This window comes from Chlorocebus sabaeus, chromosome 3 (assembly GCF_047675955.1).
Source record: "Chlorocebus sabaeus isolate Y175 chromosome 3, mChlSab1.0.hap1, whole genome shotgun sequence".
Lineage (NCBI taxonomy): Eukaryota > Metazoa > Chordata > Mammalia > Primates > Cercopithecidae > Chlorocebus > Chlorocebus sabaeus.
In genome coordinates this window covers 62,362,009-62,379,027 of record NC_132906.1, presented here as the reverse complement: position 1 = coordinate 62,379,027, position 17,019 = coordinate 62,362,009, and positions in this window count along the sequence as shown.

Below are 17,019 nucleotides of genomic sequence, written 5' to 3'. Positions count from 1 at the left end.
TTAAAAGTTGCCTTTATAGAAATAAAATACTCTATTATCAATTATTGCCAAAAGAATTCATTGCCTAGAGTGAAGCAGAAAACTGAAGTTCACAAACTTTGGAATCTAGATTTGTGTTTTTCAGCTGACTAAGAAGAATTAAATATTTCTTAATGCCCATTTGGAGAGGCTAATTCAAAAATTAACTTTTTAAAAGTAAGAATCCTTTTTTTTTTTTTTTTTTTGCCACACTAGGTTCTTAAATTATGGTAGGATTGAAAAATAAGAACAAACGTCACTTTATAGATACAATTTTTTATTACTAAAAATGAATGGACTAAATCTGATTTAAATTCTTTCACAAGAGTGTCCTTTGAAAGATGCACATACAGCTGCTATTGGCCTGTAAGAAGCTTCCCTTTTAGTCAGAGAAATTTTATTGTCCTCGACATGGCGAGTTTTTTTCTAATAATCTTTTTATTTCTTTCTTGCAATTGAAGATGCAAGTCAACAAGTTCCTTTATTATGAGCTAATACACAGATTTTTACAAAAAGCAGATGTTCTGGGTTTAAATTCAAATCATATTGTTAAGAATCATCCTTTATCTCAGTTTTTTCTCCCTTGTCCTCTCTCCACCCTTTATTCTATTTTCAATTCCTTTATTATTCATAGATCTTTTCATGGATTTCCATTCTTCAGAATATGATGGTCTTCCAATGTGAAACCACTTAAGTCTACCCTTCTAATGGAAATGTTTTTTTTTTTTTTTTTTTTTTTCCCCAGGGGTTAAGAAGGACATTGCTCTTGACGTGACAGTCTAAATTTCCTCTCTCATTCTTTCATCTAGCTTTCATTTTCTCCATGTCCACGTTTTTCCCCACATGCCATTTTCTGGTTTACTTTCATAATAACATTGCCAATATTATAACACTTGTTATTTATATGGTGTTTTACAGTTTCATAAAGGACTTTCTTTTCTTTGATTTATTTATTACATTTTGCTTCATCTAAATCTATTTGTCAAAACATTTTTTATGTGGAAAATGAGTCATAAATGAGGCATATATTATTGTAGACCATCTTTTGCCAGTAATGGTTTTCTTTTAACTACTTTTAGAATTATATTAATCCTGAAGGTTAAATCATTTCTGAAGTATATTAATCCTGGAATTTAAAGCTATAAAGCATTAACTGCTGTTATAATTTTTCATCTCAAAGTTACCTTAGAGAATGACAGTATTTTTTTCCCTACAGAGTGACTGTTAAAGATATTACCAGTTTCAGTTTGGAAGAATCATGCCAAAATGTTAGCTACTTTAAAAGACAGATATCTCTTGGAAATATTTCTGGCTATGCATATGCGATGGTCACACATTGAATCTATTTTAAACTGAGTGCTGAAATTATGAATGTAACATTGACATTTTTTATCCCAACAAGATAATTATCTTCTTACTGTTAAAGAGTAATGTCTCCATAAGGAAAACTAAATATTTCTTTTAAAAAATTTCTTATGAAAGCAAATTACTGTAGTTCAATTTTCATTGTGAGGTAGGACAAAGTGAATTGGAGGTTATCCATAATAATGAACACAGCTTGTGATATTTCAGAGTTCTTTTATTTTACTGAAATTTGAGGAGAACATTTTTATAGCTGAATTCATTATGCTGAAGTCTTTCTTTAGACGCCCACTATCAGAGTTAGTGGGAGATGAAATCACACATGACGATATGTTGACCTTTGGATAGTACTTTTTAAAACATCAGTTTTCTGAGCATTTTCTTTTATTTTACCCTCATCACAATTTTGTGAAGTAGGTGATGTGTAAGAATTATTCCGGCCGGGCGCAGTGGCTCATGCTTGTAATCCCAGCATTTTGGGAGGCCGAGGTGGGTGGATCATCTAAGTCAGGAGTTCAAGACCAGTCTGGCCAACAGGGTGAAACCGTATCTCTACAAAAAATACAAAAATTAGCTGGGCATAATGGGTGGTGCCTGTAGTCCCAGCTACTCAGGAGGCTGAGGCATGAGAATTGCCTGAACCTAGAAGGCAGAAGTTGCAGTGAGCTGAGATTGCATCATTGCGCTCTAGACTGGGCAACAAGAGAGAAATTCCGTCTTAAAAAAAAAAGAAAAAAAAAAAGAATTATTCCTAACCTTAGCACATTAAAACATTTATTATCTCCTAATTTCTGAGAGTCAAAAATCTGGAAGTAGCTTACCCAGTTGGTTCTGAGTTAGGGTCGGGGTAGCAGTCAAAATATCAGCTAGAGTTGTAGTCATCTCAAGACTTGACTAGGCTGAAGGATCTGCTTCCAAGTTCACTAATATCATTACTGACAGGCTTCACTTCATTTTCTGTTGGCCAGAGATTTCCATTTCTTGCCATATGGCTTCCCTATTGACTGATACAATGTCATTGTCAACGGGGTGACCCCAGCTCTGTGTGTGTGTGTATGTGTGTGTATGAAAGAGAGAGAGAGAGGAGAGGAGAGGAGAGGAGAGGAGAGGAATCTAAGAAAAAAGCCACTGTCTTTTTTGTAACCTAACATCAGAAGTGACATATTATTGCTTCTACTGTATGCTATTGAACACACGGACCAACCTGGTGCAGTGTGAGAGAGGACCACATAAGGATGTGAATACCAAATGGTAAAGATCACTGGAACCATTTTGGAGGCCACCACAATAAATAAGATAAAGATAACTGAGAACTTGGAAAACAACTGACTTGCTAGAGCTCTTAGCCATACTTTTGTAGCTTTAATTGTGGCAGTAAATTTTCCACTCTACCGGAATCTCTTGCTCTTTACAATTTTTTTCTATAATCATTGCTTCCTACATGATGATAAAAGTGTATAAGTTTTAAAAAGCCAAGCTACGGGATTTCATGAGGTTTTTGTTTTGTTTTGTTTTGTTTGTTTAATTTATGACTGGCTAGTTTTTCAGATGAAGAAAAGGAGGCCCACTGCAAATGTACCATTCCTGTCAACTGTACATTGGACTATGGCATTATTTAGAGAATGTGGCGCCTCCCGCATGATGTCTGTATGTTCCCCAGTCCTGTCTTATATATCAGCCAGGAATTATGAGATGAAGAGTTGTGATTGCAAAGCCCTTTCATTTCATGGGTGTAGAGATTTAGAAAAGTTATATGAGAGAGCCATGTGAATGCTGTCTCAGAGCTTAAATTTGGTTAAGATTTTAATCGACAAACCAGTAGATGAAAAAATACGTGATAATTATCAGGAAAATTTTCCTATTGTTGTCAAGCTATTTTAAAAAGGCTCAGATAACTAGGAACTTAATCAAACTAATTATCTATTATTTTATATCGTAAGACTCAATAAACTATTTTATTCATGGTACTGCCTACTAATTAGTGTTTATAACTCTTATTCATGTCATCCATGGTTTTCTGGAACTGAATTTTTACCTCTCTCAATAACTCCCTTTCCTCAATACCTGTAATCCATATTTGATGACTCCTAACATTGAGTGTATTTTTACATATCTGTATTTCTTCCTTCTTTGATGCATGCATTTACTCGTCGGATAGATGCAAAGCACAAATACTGTGCCAAGCACAGGGCTAGATGATAGGAGAAAATGTGAAGAAGGTAAACAAGTTGTTGCTTCCAGTGGGCTTCTTAATTTCTCTGTGGAAGAAGTTCCTGAAGAAATAACTGTAAAAGAAAAAAAGCTTATTAAATTTATAATTGCTAAAAATGATATGAAAAAGGAAGATCGAGTGTTGCAACGTTGTATAAAAGGGGGATCTAATCTTATGCGTGTGGGGAGAGAAAAGTTAACCAAGTCTTCCCTGAGAAGTTTTTAATTGTTTCAGACTTACTTGAGGCTTGGCATAGTTAGATGCACAAGAATGTTTAAGATATTTTTTGGGCCGGGCGCAGTGGCTCACACCTGTAATCCCAATACTTTGGGAGGCCAAGGCGGGTGGATCACAAGGTCAAGAGTTCGAGACCAGCCTGACCAACATGGTGAAACCCGGTCTCTACTAAAAATGCAAAAAATTTGCCGGGCATGGTGGCGCATGCCTGCAATACTAGCCACTTGGGAGGCTGAGGCAGGAGAACTGCTTGAACCTTGGCGGCGGAGGTTGCAGTGAGCCAAGACCGTGCCTGGGTGAAAGTGCAAGACTCTGTCTAAAAAAAAAAAGATATTTTTTGATATGCAACTAATTCAAGTGGGAATATCTATAGTCAAGTGTCAAGTGTACAGTTAAAGATACTATGTTGCTACCTTTGAACATGATTATAAATGTTATAAGCTTTTACAAAATAAGTAAACATGAAGCATGAAATTAAGCATAGAATGAAAGATAACTTTGTATGCTTTTTAACATTAATGTACATATTCATACATTTAATACACTTTTATTAAGTAGTGTGTCATGGTAGCAAGGGGATGAGCCTTGGAATCAGAAAGATTTGGGTCGACTCTCTGCTCTGGCATTAACATTTTGGGGAAGACCCTGAGTCTTATTGAAACTTAGTATATTTGTCTGTAAAATGGCAACAGCGATACATAGTTTGAGAGCTGTTGAGATACAGGTTGAGTATCCCTAATCTGAAAATCCGAAATCCAAAATGCTCCAAAGTCCTACATGATGCTACACGTGGAAGATTCCCCACCCGACCTCAGCCAAATGCAATCAAAACTTCATTTCATGCACATAATTATTCAAAAATATTGTATAAAGTGGTCGGGTGTGGTAACTCACGCCTGTAATCCCAGCACTCTGGAAGGCCAAGGTGGGTAGATTAGAAGGTCAAGAGATTGAGACCATCCTGGCCAACATGGTGAAACCACATCTCTACTAAAAATACAAAAATTAGCTGGGTGTGGTGGTGCAGGCCTGTAGTCCCAGCTACTCGGGAGGCTGAGGTAGGAGAATCACTTGAACCCAGAAGGCGGAAGTTGTAGTGAGCTGAGATCGTGCCATTGCACTCCAGCCTGGGAGACAAGAGCGAAACTCCATCTTAAAAAAAAAAAATTGTATAAAGTTACCTTCCTCCTATGTGTACAAGGCATATGTCAAACATAAATAAGTTTCATATTTAGATTTGGGTCCCATTCCCAAGATATCTCATGATATATGTGCAAATATCCCCAAATCTTAAAAAATTCAAAATCTGAAACAGTTCTGGTCTCAAGCGTTTTGCATAGGGGATATTAAAACTCTAATGCAGATGAAGCATTTATCAACATCTGGGACATTGTTGGTCTTCGATAAATGGTAGCTATCATTATATTATCATCATCATTATTATTGTTATTTTTGTTTGCTAGGTTTAAAAATAAACCAGATTAGTTTGAGTTATAGTAATTGTTTTGTAATTCCATTGAGGAAATGCTATTAAAGTTTCAATATCTTAATACAGAGCTCTGGAACTACATTTACAAGTATTATCTGAGACTACTTGACTACTGTGTGTCCTTTGGAGAATGTTGTAATATATTCTAATTCAATAATTAGAGGTATTGAAGAACCACGGGTTGCTCATAAAAGAACAGGAAATGACTAAATAGCCTTGATTTTGGTGAGTTGTATTTATGGTTATTCTAATATATGTAATTAGAAAGTACTTAGTGAAACCTGGAGTGGTGGGAATTGATGGTGGGGGGAGGGAACGGGGGCTGAGAGGAAATTTATTGTCAGCCCTGCTGATGATCTTAGCCTTTATCTTGTTGGTGACAGAGAGGCAATGAAAGTTTATAAGCAGAGGTGTGAAGTGGGCAGATCTGTGTTTGACGACATGCTTGGAGGAAGGGATGGAAGTTGAACTGAATGGGAAGTGGAGAAGCCCGTTAAAGGTGCGCTAATAGATCAGGCGAATATTTCTGAGGAACTGAACTGGTTACAGGTTGTAAAGCAATTGACTAATAAAACTGAGAAATGGTGATGGCCTGAAAAAAGGTGGAATTAACACAAACCTTTAGGAGGTAAAATTGGCAGGGGTTTTTAATGAATTGGATGGAGTAAAGGTAGGAGTAGTTTTCAGGGAATTTGATGACTCAGAGGTAGAGAAAAGTATTGAGAGAAAGGCAAGGGCATGTTTGAAAAAAAAAAAAAATTCCAATGATAAAAATCAACCAGACTTAGTAATTAAGTGGATGGGTGGTGGAGGTGAGTAAAAGAACTCATGAATTACTCCAGGAAGATGCCACCTTTTGAGCAACGGAGTGTAGTCGAGAAAAGTTATTTAGAGGAGAAGTTTATAATGTTTGCTTTAATTCAATTTCTTGACTTTGAAATGCTTATGGGCTGTACAGGTCTAGATGGTTATAACAGGTAGACACTAGATAATATGTGTCTGTCCTGAAGACATAAGTCTGGGAGATATAAGCAGATATATGACTGCTGACCTCAGGAGTGGAGGACATGTCTTAGCACGGATCCAGTGACAAAGCAGTGTTGCCCTTAACTTCTCTTTTGTCCTTTCTCATAAGTCTGTTCACCAAGAACCATTTTCAGATGTGTCCTATTTATTACATAATTACATGCCAGGATCCTGATTCAGGTTCTTATCTCCGTCTTCCCGAGAGCCTCTAGACAATTGTATCTGCCCCCAGTTTCCTCCTCTAGCACCACCAAAATTTTCTTTCTGTCACAAAAAATCTGGCCCCCAAATAATCCTCTGATTTGGTGGTTAAAGACAGATAATGCCTCTTCACTGCTTACAATGTAGAGATCTGATTTTGTAACATCAAATACAATGGGACTCATTTCAAATTACACCTTCCCATGTGCCCAAGTCCTTACCAAATTTACCACTATCTCCTACACACATCGTGTCTTTTAATGCTTCTATATCTTTGTTCAAGCTGTTGGCATTCACTAAAATATCCCTCTCCACCTTGTTTGTAGGATGAGCTACTACTCAGACTTCAAGTACCACTCTGGTGCCATCTGTGTTCTGAAACATTCTCTGACTCCTGAATTCTCCTCCCAGTCTCAATGCAACACTGTGTGTGTGTGTGTGTGTACACATGCACATCTACTTATGTGTTCACATTTGTTCACATGTTTGTGAACCCTTTAAAGATAATTGCATCGTTTTGTTTATCCCTTTATTTCATGGCTGAAACATAAAAAACATCTAATCATTACTTACTCAATTGAATATGGCAGAAACCAACTCAGTAAAATTCTGTGGATGGGTGTATGAAAAGAAATGCTAACTTAGGTATTTGATAGCTATGAGGAGAACAACTTAGACCAGGTCTGATTATTAGAGGTCCATACAGAAATGTTAATCCTTTCCCAAGAACCAAGAATCATGAGAGAAATAGCCCCTGCAATGGTCTAAAGAAAAAAGAGATAAACTAGAAAGGAGACCAGTTAAAAACACCTTTATTACTGAGTGAAGTTGGGCCAAGTGAAATTAATTGATGTGAGACTGTGAAATTATACTTTATCTACTTGTTATCTACAGTTACATCACACTTCATCACTCACCATTAAGATGAGCCATTGCACCTACATAAATTTTAAAAATAATTGAAACTCAAGTTGTAACTGGTGATTTATAATATTAACCATTTCTTGAAATGTCTCTTAAGTAGCATCAGTGACTTTTAATTTTTTATAAACTGAATAGAAGAAAACTTTTTTCCCATTGTTTTAGAAACATCATAAGGATAAAACATGATATAAATTTACATATATGTGTACTTACATACACACACAATTTTACAAAAAATGAAAACCAGATAAAAGAATAGAAACTTAATCTTTACAAAGTTACTTTCATCATTTCTGTGGTTATAAATTGTACACCTTCACTGTAGAAAAATTAGAAATTATGCACAGTCGTGCATCACTTAACGATGAGAGTATGTTCTGATAAATCCTTTGTTAGGTGACTTAATCATTGTGGGATCATCATAGAGTGTCCTTACCTATATGGCATAGCCTGCAATACACCCAGGCTATGTGGTATAGCCTGTTGCTCCTAGGGTATAATCCTGTAGAGCATGTTATTGTACTGAAGGGAATAGGCAATTGGTACGCAATGGTAAGTATTTGTGTATCTAAAGATGGAAGAGATACCATAAAATATGCTATAAAAGATAAAAACTGCTACACCTGTGTAGGGCACTTACCATGAATGGAATTTGAAGGACTGGCACTTGCTCTGGGTGAGTGAGTGAGTGAGTGAATAGTGAGCGCATGTGAAGGCCTAGGACATTATGTACACTCTTGTAGATTTTATAAACATATAAACTTTATCAACTTTATAAAGTAAAAGTTGATAAAGTTTATAAAGTTAATTTTTTTTAACTTTTTAACTTTTATACTAACACTTAGATCAAAACACAAACATACTGCAAAGCTGTACAAAAATAGTTTCAGTCTTTATATACTTATTCTATAGGCTTTTTTTCTATTTTTAAATATTTTATTTTATTTTTTAAACATTTGTGTTAAAAACTAAGACACAAACATACCTTAACCCAGGCTACACAGGGTCAGGATCATCAGTATCACTGTCTTGCACCTTCACATTTTGCTCCACTGGAAGGTCTTCAGGGGCAATAACATGCATGGAACTGTCATCTCCTATTATGATGAAGACTTCTGGAATATCTCCTGTGGGACCTGCCTGAGGCTGTTTTACAGTTAATTACTTTATAGGTAGAAGGAGAATACTCTAAAATAATGATTAGGCTGGGCATGGTGGCTCATGTCTGTAATCCCAGCACTTTGGGAGGCTGAGGTGGGTGGATCACCTGAGGTTGGGAGTTCGAGACCAGCCTGACCAACATGGAGAAACCCCATCTCTACTAAAAATACACAGTTAGCCAGGCATGGTGGCACATGCCTGTAATCCCAGCTACTCAGGAGGCTGAGGCAGGAGAATCACTTGAACTCGGGAGGTGGAGGTTGCAGTGAGCTGAGATGGTACCATTGCACTCCAGCCTGGGCAACAAGAGTGAAACTCCATCTCAAAAAACAATAATAATAATAATAATAATAATAAATAAAAGTATAGTATAGCAAATACATAAACTAGTAACAGTCATTTATTATCATTTCAAGTATTATGTACTGTACGTAGTTGTATGAGCTATACTTTTACACTACTGGGAGAGCAATAGGTTTGTTTATACCAGCATTAACACAATGTTGTGCTACCACGTTGCAAGCAATGAGAAGGAAAGAAGGAGAGAAGAACTGTGTCCCCTCAGGGATCCCAGACCTAGGAGCTGTCTGACCCAGGGCTGCAACACCCTCTTTGGGGCTCTGTGGCTCCTGGCATCTCCAGGCTTCCAGGCGCCACTGCGTTTCCCTATGATAGCCGTGGAAGCTGCTTGTGGTACTCCTGGTCCAGCCACAGCGTTGCAGAGAACAGGTGCCCATACCAGCATCTGGAGCTGCCTGGCGGTGCTCAGTGGCTGGACTCCATGCTCACTCACTCACACGTCCCTCACCACTCCACACCTAGCTCACCCTTGGCAGTTGTGGTTTCCAGGCCAGTAGTGTGAGCCCAGTTCAGCCTGTCAGGCTGAGTGGGTGAAATGGGCCCAGTGGGCCGTAGCAAAACTCAGGCAAAGGAGCCACTGGCCGAAGAGGTTTCCAGTTGGAAAAGTGACACCCCGAGGATCCTGTGACATTATGGAACTACTGCCACATATGGGATCCATTGTTGACCAAAATGTTATGTGACACATGACACATGTTTAAAGAAAATGAAAACAACTCCAAATTTTACCAACTAGAGTAAGTGACAATTTTAAATTTATCTTGGAATTACCTTTGTGTGGACATGTTTATGTATTTTTAATAACAAGGATCACATCACATATGTAATTTTATATTTTACTTTAAAATTAGCTATTACAATGTATGTGATATCAGTAAATATTCTTATAGACACCCAATTTTAATGGCTCTGCAATATTTAAACATGCTGTCATTTCAAAATATATTTATTTATTTGTTTTTAAACCACACATCATCTTTATTTCCTGGAATTAAAAAGTTTTTATTGACGTATTAATAGTTGTACATAGTTTTGGGTGCATGTGATATTTGGATACATGTATACAATGTGTGATGATCAAATGAGAGTAATTAGGATATCTACTACCACAAACATTCATTTTTTTCTTTGTGTTGAGAAAATTGAAATTCTTCTCTTCTAGTTACTTTGAAATACACAATACAAATACAAAAATTAGCTGGATGTGGTGGTTCATGCCTGTAATCCCAGCTACTCGGGAGACTGAAGCAGGAAAATCACTTGAACCCAGGCGGCAGAGGTTACAGTGAGCCGAGATCATGCTGCTGCACTCCAGCCTGGGCGACAATGAGACTGTCTCAAAAAAAAAAAAAAAAAAAGTATTATCCCTTCTTCCTCCAACTTCAGTACACAGTTGCTCCAAGAAGCCATATTATTTCAAGTCTTTATGTCTTTGTTCATGTAATGTCCTCTGTTTACAGTGCTTTTTTCTCCAGTCTAACCTACCTAGGAAATTCTTAATCCTCATTCAAGACTCAAATTAGAGATTACTCCCTGAATAAACCTCTTATCCAAACTCCTTGACCACTTTTTTCTCTTTGACCCGTCTGTATATGGCCACATTTTTATCATATCATCTATAGCATGTCATGATACTTATTTATAGGTCTTATATGTCTCTACTAGAAGGTAAACTTTGTGGTGGTAAGATTAAAATAACACCTAGCACAGCGCCCAGCACAGTGTAATAAGAAAAACTAACATCTATTTTACATTTAGTATGTACTGGGTGGTTCAAAGTGCTTTACATGTTTTATTTTAGATCATCTAATTCTCAAAGATTCCCAACATAAATGTATCATTAATATCACTGTTTGATAGATGAGGAAGTGGAGACACAGGGAGTTGAAGTAATTTGCTTGAGGTTGCTAGTAAGTGGTGACTTCACAATGCAAAACCAGAAAAACTGGCCCCAAATTCCAGTTTTTAAGTACTCTTTCCCTCCATATTGCCTTTCTGAGTAGGCACTTAAAAATATTTGCAAGATGAATTAATGCATTACTTTCCAGGGAGGTTGTCTTTGATTGCCTTCTCCAGCTTCTGAAAATATTAATCCCCTTCTCCTTAGCAAAATGTGCAATCTTTGCACATTTGCAATCACACTTAAATCTTGAGTTTCCAACCCATTTCTGTTTGCTGAAAAACTTTTTTTTCTTCTACCCTTCTTTAATATTTCTATTTTTTGTTTTCCCCCTCTTTCTCTCTTTTCTATTTCTGTGATGTCTTAGAGCATACTTTTGCACTCTGTTGTTTGCTTACCCAGAAGTGGACTGTCCTAGCTTCTTGTTCTGGCTCTCTTTCCTTTCTTCTCCCATCTCATTCTGTGCCTGGGATGCTGACCTCCCTGAACTCCACCAGCAGGTTTTCATGCCCTCTGGTTTCTGGTTGTGTTCCACCAACAGGAGGCACCAGGAAGAAATTAGGGGGTGGAAGGAGAGTGATACCCCAGCAATCCTTGAAATACCCCTGTAAAGTTATTTAGGATGAGTGGGGGACTGGTTGAGTCCCCTGATAAAGGTCACAATCCTATCAGGTGGCCTCATTCACAGTCATTTGACTCCTGAGTTGTGCTAACTACTTCTTCCCCTGCCCCTTCAGGTTTAGGCTTGGTAACAGTTCCTGGCTGTTGTTGCTAAAAGAAGTAACTCTGCCCTTACCTTTGTGATTAGAAATGTATTGAACTATTCAGTTTGAATGCACCATTTCTGTTCTTCTGCGACCCTGACTAATAGACCCCCACAAATTTTTTCAATCTTCCTAACAACATCCTAACTCTGTCTATGCATCTGCTCTTCTGTATCTAGCCCATGTGACTCCGGGGAAGATGATTTCAACTCAGCTCTACAGTGAGATCCTCAATGGTATAGATCAATCATAGAAATCTCTTCTCCCTAGCCGGGCACGGTGGCTCACACCTGTAATCCCAGCACTTTGGGAGGCCAAGGAGGGCAGATCACCTGAGGCCAGGAGTTTGAGACCAGCTTGACCAATATGATGAAACCCCGTCTCTACTAAAAATCCAAAAATTAGCCGGGCGTGGTGGCGTGAGCCTGTAACCCCAGCTACTCGGGAGGCTGAGACAGGAGAATTGCTTGAACCCTGGACGCGGAGGTTGCAGTGAGCCGAGATCACACCACTGCACTCTAACCTGGGCAACAATAGCTAAACTCCATCTAAAAAAAAAAAAAAAAAAAGAAGAAAGAAATCTCTTCTCCTGGCCGGGTGCAGCGACTCATGCCTGTAATCTTAGTACTTTGAGGGGCTGAGGTGGGCGGATTGCCTGAGCTCAGTTCGAGACCAAGCTAGGCAACATGGTGTGAAACCCTGTCTCTACTAAAATCTAAAAAAAAAAAAAAAAAAAAAATTAGCCGGATGTGGTGGCAGGCATCTCTAGTCCCAGCTACTCGGCAGGTTGAGGCAGGAGAATTGCTTGAACCCGGGAGGGAGAAGTTGCAGTGAGCCGAGATGGTACCACTGTACTCCAGCCTGGCGACAGAGCAAGCCTCTGTCTCGAAACGAGCAAACAAAAAAAAAAGGAAAGAAAGAAAAAAGAAATCTCTTCTCCCATGCTAGAAACTAGCTCTGAAAACCAAGCTTAGGACAATCAAGGCAAAATATTTCTCTGGTGTCTGCCATCATGACACATATGATGGGTATGAAGTTTAAGTTTTTCTCAGCCATACTGCATGGAGTTTTATTTTATGGTTGAAGAGCACTTCCCTCCCCTCTCTCTTCTGGTAGATTTGAACAAAGACATGGGTTGTTGTGGTTGTTGCTGGCAGCTATTTTTCAACCATGAGAGGCACTATCCTGAAGACAAAACTAACTCAGGAAAGACCAAGAACATTGCAAGACAAAGCTGGAAATTTGATGATCCCAAACTCGAAGTTTTCCTTACCTCCAGATTTTTGTTCATTCATATATGTGTGTGTGTGTGTGTGTGTGTGTGTATATATACACACATATATATATATATATATATATTTTTTTTTTTTTTTTTGAGATGGAGTTTCACTCCTGTTGCCCAGGCTGGAGTGCAATGGTATGATTTTAGCTCACTGAAACCTCCACCTCCCTGGTTCAAGTGATTCTCCTGCCTCAGCCTCCCAAATAGCTGGGATCATGGGAGCGTGCCATCACATGTGGCGAAGTTTGTATTTTTAGTAGAGACGGGGTTTCACTATGTTGGTCAGGCTGGTCTCGAACTCCTGACCTCAGGTGATCCACCCGCCTCACCCTCCCAAAGTGCTGGGATCACAGGCGTGAGCCAAGCTTGGCCATATTTCCTATATTTTAAGCCCACCTGAGGGAATTCCTGATTCTTGCAGCATATTATTTCCAAACTGCTTTGATTTTGTAATAGCTAACATTTATTAAGTGTTTATTGTTTGACATTCACAGTACAGAGGACAATAAACCACAAGTTAGGTGGTAAAATTAGCCTCATTTTACACATGAGGAAGCTAAGCCTTTGAAAGGTTCATTAATTAGCAGTGGCCACAGAACTAGTAAGTGCTAAAGTTGTAATGCAAACCTGGATCCATCTGACTCTGGCCTTCATCCTTTAGCAGCATGGCCTTCAGTTTGACATTCATTCACTTTTTAGACAACTACGTTATGACTGTACCTTAGTAGCTCACTTCCAAGCAACTGACGCATTGCCAGATTACCTCAGATTTTGGTAACAGAGATAAGGTACACTTTTAGTGGTCAAAGTCATGTTGAGATATGGAGTTCAGTGTTAGGTAGAAGGTAACATTAAGAAATGCATGGTCAAAACTCAGGCAAGGAAAACAATCTTTGAAGGTGAGATTTCTGTTCACCTGAGTGATGACAATGGCAATTTATATAAATCACGGCAAACTCCTTGGGAAAACAATCAGAAATAGTAATGAAATTTTAGGGTCAATGCTTCAAGAAATGATTTGCAGATGAACTTACTTGAGTGAATATGTTAATGTCGTATTTTCAATATAAGTTTTAAATAAAATTTGAGATTATAAAATTCCATTAGAATACCTAGATTAGAATTAGACTAAATTAAATCAAAGTCTCCTATTTTGATCTGACTCTCTGTGACCTTTGTTTCAGCGTAATTTTTAGGTGAACTGAATTCCATTTTCAAATATCTCTGAATTATGCTTTTAAATGTGAAGTTTAGGACTTTATCAGTCTTGTCTTCTCTAAAAACAATTTATATTTGTTCATATATGTAGTTCTCTTGGTTCTGAGGAAATGATTTTTTGGAGTGTTGAAAGGTGAAAAATATTGCCCTGGACCAAGTGTTTGTCTTCCTGAGGCTGCTCTTTGACTGGTGTGACTAAATCAGATGAAGCAGCTTCATGTAGACACTTTGACACAAAGGATTTCAAAGCCAAGACATTTGACAGCATTTCCTCCTAATATGGATGATGTGAGAACAGAAGCATAATGTTTATTAGCAACCCTTACAAAAACAGTAACTAAAACAAAGAGCACAGAAGATGAAAATGCAAGTACTCAGCAATGAGCTCCCATTCTCTTCTGAAATTAGTTCACACATTATAGGTACGCTTCCTTGAATGAATTTCCTTCCTTTTACACTCCCACTTAGCTTTCCTTTAAGTGTCAAATGAAGCGGGTGGTGGAAAATGCAGTGCACCAGTCATTTTGACATTCCTTTGTAAATTAGTCAGGCTTTGATAGTACAGGTCGGTTCTACCACGCAGGGGAGCTTTCAGCTTTGGGAATCTGGCAAAAGTTCAAGAGCAACGTACTGCTTTGAACTCACTTGTTAGCTGTGCAAAATAAACACCATCCACCTTGCAATAAAAAAGCATCAGCAGGAGAAAAAAGAGAACATTCTAAACCCCTCCCTCGAGACTTCAAAACCCTCGCTGGGGTTGCTAAATTAGGATAGGAAAAATAAGGCCTGCTTGTGAAAAGAAAGGAGGGGAAAGGAACCATCTTACAACAAACACACGCAAAAATTACAATCGCTGAGAACTAATTATGTTTTCATGATCACAAATGCATTGAGAGTTTGAAAGCTCACGGACGCATCCTGATGCTGCTATAAAATGTTTCCTGGCTAATTATTTGCCAGTACAACTGTTCACTTCCTGTGGTGGATTTATGCTAAATCCTGTTATTAGTCTTGCTCTGCAATTGCCATTGTCTATGACTAGAAGCAAGGCTGAAAGGCTACAGTCAGCCTTTTATTACACAACATGTGAATGGAGATTTGACCCAATGTCCGACCACTTCCCCCCTTTGGTTTTTATGTGAGCTCGCTGAGCCTTTCCCAATAAATCATTGGGTTCCAATGAACTTTTACTCTTTTTTCTCTCCTTTCAACCCTACTACTTTGTGTGCGTGTGAGTGCACACTTTAAAAATAAGCCACACAATTTCTTTTTCTCTTTAAACAGTAGTTAAGACCTTTTCATCATACACAATTTCTACAGTTCTTGTTATAAAAAATATATGAAACCAGTGTTTGATGCCTTGATTTCATTCAGTGGTAGAAGATGGGAGAGGCAAAAATAAATAAGACCAAAAAAAGTGTGACAGCAATTTACATCTCAGTAAGGAGGTGATCTTAAATAAATGTAATGTGTAAACCGTCATAGTAGCTACAGTATAAACTAAATACTTTCTGTAGAAACCTGACTAGGTTTTTCTAGAATATTTTACGTCGGGAGCATTTTAAGTAAATTTCTTAATAAATACCTTAAAAATAATGTTTCCTCCAGATAAAATTATAAATACTGTTAACTGTCTGAAATGTCTTCTTAAATATAGCTTATACTATTCTAAGTCTCTAAAATACAAATATAATATTCTTTATTTGTGATACTAGATTCAAGAATATAGCCACTATATTTAAAGATAGTCTCAGATTTATATATCAAATTTTAAAGGTTTATAAAAACTATTGGTTTATAAAAGCAAAATAGATTATGACAATGAAAAAATGAGGGTAATAACAAGGACTTATTTTTCTGTTTCTATATATTATATTTTTTCTGTTTCTAATGGTTACATGCACATCTTTGTTATTCACGTTTCTCATATTTATCAAAATTATATTTGTAAACATTTACAGAAATAATCCTTGTGGACTTAAAAATGTTCTCAGAGATCCTTTTCTAACATTTATGTAGATGTGTATTAAAACCTTTGAAAATCTTATTTCAATTGCAAGTATCGTTTGTTCATGAAATTTTGTTTTTAGCAATAAATCCTGTTAGAAACGTTTATCCAAAGATAAATCCAGAGCTCAAATAGGTTCTGCTCAGATTTTTTAAAATTATAAAATACTGCAGACCAGGTGTCCCCAGAACCAGGCCACATACCAGTGATGATCCGTGGCCTGTTAGTAACTGGGCTGCACAGCTGGAGGTGAGTAGTGGGCTAGCAAGCGAACCTTCATCTGTATTTACAGCTGGTCCTCATGGCCTGCATTAGTGTCAGAGCTCTGTCTCCTGTCAGATCAGTGATGGCATTAGATTCTCATAGGAGAGTGAATCCTATTGTGAACTGCTCATGTGAGGGATCTAGATTTTACACTCCTTATGATAATCTAATGCCTGATGATCTGTCAGGGTTTCTCATCACCCCCAGATGGGACCATCTATTTGCAGGAAGACAAGTTCAGGCCTCCCACTGATTCTACATTATGGTGAGTTGCAGAATTATTTCATTATATATTACAATGTAATAATAATAGTAATAAAGTGCGCAATAAATATAATGTGCTTGAACCATCCTAAAACTATTCCCTGCTCCTGCCCCCATTCATGGACAAATTATCTTCCACAAAACCAGTCCCTGTTGCCAAAACTGTGGGGGACCACTGCTGTAGACAAATAAAACAAACATCAGTAGAGAGAGTTAAATAAGTTGCACTACATTTGAAAAAGGAAAAAGGGGTGGATCTATATGCAAGGAAAGATCATTTGTGATCATTTTTGAATGAAAAGATCAAGCAGCAAATAATATGTATAAAA